At 40.7% G+C, this 2,942-nt stretch overlaps 2 protein-coding genes across 4 annotated transcripts in view; one reads left to right on the forward strand and one right to left on the reverse strand.

The window, feature by feature from the left end:
- LOC106938987 (voltage-gated potassium channel subunit beta-1-like) overlaps nucleotides 1-2,942 on the reverse strand; it is a 49,917-nt gene that overhangs the window by 41,289 nt on the left and 5,686 nt on the right. The gene's annotated exons all lie outside the window — the stretch shown is intronic.
- The window catches only part of LOC106938988 (cerebellin-4-like), a 30,490-nt gene that overhangs the window by 3,663 nt on the left and 23,885 nt on the right, over nucleotides 1-2,942 (forward strand). Inside the window, exon 1 of one of the 3 annotated variants that reach the window (XR_001422736.1) lies at nucleotides 1,104-1,719. The exons of the other annotated variants lie outside the window; for them this stretch is intronic. The gene's annotated coding sequence lies outside the window, so the exon portion shown is untranslated. Of the gene's footprint in view, nucleotides 1-1,103; nucleotides 1,720-2,942 lie in introns of those variants that run through there. 3 annotated transcript variants of the gene reach the window in all.

Consider the following 2,942-nt stretch of genomic DNA (forward strand, 5'->3'; position numbering starts at 1 on the left):
GATGTTTTATTTCCTCTTGTTTGATTCTTTATGCTGCCCATTTAAACCCCCCCCCCCCACCACCACCATCACCACCACCACAACACACAATGCAGCTTCAACCATAAAACAAACATGCAGGTCCACTCTTCGACCTTCAAAATGCAACCTTCTTAAAAATTCATTAAAGTAAGACTAGTCACCGAGTTCTCAGAGCAGATGTTGAGTGCAGATAAGTTCGAGTGGTATAGTGCAGTGAAGAATAAAAACCACTGAGCAGAGCAGCGCCTTACTTTCCCCCCATGTAGCAATAATGTGACAATGCCATATTTCCTGGTTCATTGAGCATCCACACACCTCGAGGCTGACGCAGCTTTATTTAGATCATTGTGATGGTGTCTGATGAAGTCGACACTTGTAAAAACTATACGTTGTGATGAATTACATTTGCAGGTTGGTTTTTTTTTTGAATCCTTGCTTTATTGCATTCGGACAGTAAAGCAAAATCTCATAATCTGAGATAAATGTAAAATGAACACTAAAAGTAAAGAAGGGACATTTGTCCTGGGTCGTTTATGTCGCAGCAACATGTTAATAGATCAGGGATGTTTAATCAAGATCATGGATGCTCTTAAAGGGCCGGTTGTGCCAGAATATATTAATAAAACCTGTTAACAAACTCTTCAGTTAATTCTCAAAATTAAATAATATTGAACATCTTTTCAGACCATCCTGGACTTTGTGATACTTTCTGTGATTTTTTTTTTTTTTTTTACAATAAAAATTACATGTCTGTGGTACTAATTTGGAAATATGTATGATTTTTGTATTTATTTATGGGGGTAAATGAGACTTTTTTACTTGCTGTATAGATCATGGACTATAATCTGACATCAGTTAAGGCTAAGGCTGCTGTTTAATACAAGGAAGAGCGTTTTTGACAATTTTTGAGAAAAATTTATAATAAAACTCCATTTATATATTAGTGTAAAAAAGTGGATTTGTTGATTTTGCGTGAATTTCCATGATAATTCTCAAGAAACTGGAAGGGCTGATTGATATAATTTGCCAGTAAAAAGATAAAAACTGAATTGATTTGATTGATAACATAATATTTAAGCACACTTAGTGCTTAATCTGGAATCTAGAGGGCCACATGAAAAGCTATAGTGGGCCAGTTTTGGCCCATGGACCTTGAGTTTGACACGTGTATAATAGATGTTTAACCAGTTTATTTCTACTTAGACATCTGTAAGGTGAATACAGATTTGAGCATGTGGAGGAAGGAAAAGCCAGTTCTCACGATCAACACCAAGCACTTTATTGTCATATCCCTTTTAGCTCTGGACTTCTGCCTTAGTTGTTTATTTTCTTAATTTCACTATTTCCTCCAGTATGATTTATTCCTTCTGCTAGTTTAGTTTCTGTTTTTAAGTGTTGGATGTTTCCTCTGCTGTTACCTCCCTTCTAGTCTCATCTTTGTTTTTGCCTTAAGCCACTTTGCCACTAACTCCTCTTCCCCAGCTGCCAGTCATTCACCGCATCCAGCCTCACTCGCTTTGTTCCCAGCTGCAGTCAGTTTTCCTGCTTAGTTCCTTCACTCCTTCCTCTTTGTATCTACCTCACAGACTCATTGCTCACCGCTCGTTCAGTCTGTTTCTCCCCGTCTCATGTTCTAGAGGACCAGGGTTGTGAACCGCTGCTCTATCCTTGTTTGACTCTTGTCTCCACATGTGTGAGGTAATGGTTTCATGTTTGCTCCTCAGAAATGAAATTATAATGTTCACGCCCCTCTGAAATAAATAGTCAGATGAATACATGTTGATGTCCTGAAATAAACCCTAAAGTGTCTCTAGTCAACTTTCGTCATAATGTTCTGTTCCTGTGAATGCTCTAGATTTCACTTTTGCTGCTGTGACGGTTCGAAGTAACACAGATTTAACACACAAAATAATTCCTGGCAATGACTCTGTATTACACCCTTACCTCAGAAAACGCCTAAAACAAAAGTGGCAGAAACGTTCTGATCTTAACTCTCTTCGAGGAGAACGCCGTCACGCCGACTCTGACGGTTTGAACCCAAATCAAACTTGATAGTTCTGTTTCTTCCAGCTTGCTGCAGATTATTTGCACGAGCATTTCATGAAGTGGAAATCATCCCGAAGATTTTGGGTCTCAAAGCCAGAGCAGAAATAACCCCACAGACATCAAGGGGACGTTTGCAGACTGTGGAGAACTCCCTCCAGGACTCTCAGCAAACTGCTCTCGCAACTGTTTGTTTGCATCCCATACAGGAATGTGTAAATTCAATGCGATGTGTAAAATTGCAACTCGTACGCCTCCTTTACAATCCTACAACCCTCTGAGAATAAATGGAGAGAAGCTGCGTCAGCCTCACCTTGCTGCTACTTCATCTTCAAATAGCTATTTTTGCCTGCAGCAATGCCTGCTTTGGCCTGATGGCGTAATTCCTCAGTGCTCTGGAGGCCGAACTGTGGCGTAGACAAAGCTGCTAACGTACTTCTAATGTCACGAGCGCCTCCGAGGTTTCTATTTTCCTCTGTTGATCCAGTTTGAAAGTGTGCCAGTTGAAAGCTCTTACATTCTGGCTTGAATCCCGAGGCCTCAGTAAACACTGCTGCCTCAAGGCGGTGCGCGTTGCCTAAATGGTTTCTCAGAGAACCTCCTGGAACAACAAGGTGAGTGTGCAGAAGTTGAAGTGAGCTGTCATGACGCTGCACAAAAAGAGACCGATGGATTTCTGTGCGGAAATTAACTGTGGATTTCCAACAGGTACAGCATCTGTCCGCATCGCTTGATAGCACCGCCTGTGGTTCGTCCCCGGTAATGATTTCGTTTGTGATTGCAGTGATTTTCTTTGGTCAGTGGCACAAAAAAAAAAAAAAAAAAAAAAAAACGCTTCCCAGAGCGGCATTAAAGTTTTTTGGTAACCCTGAATTGGG

This window comes from Poecilia latipinna, unplaced genomic scaffold (genome assembly GCF_001443285.1).
Source record: "Poecilia latipinna isolate Pla-1442-1.1 unplaced genomic scaffold, P_latipinna-1.0 Scaffold2743, whole genome shotgun sequence".
Classification (NCBI taxonomy): domain Eukaryota; kingdom Metazoa; phylum Chordata; class Actinopteri; order Cyprinodontiformes; family Poeciliidae; genus Poecilia; species Poecilia latipinna.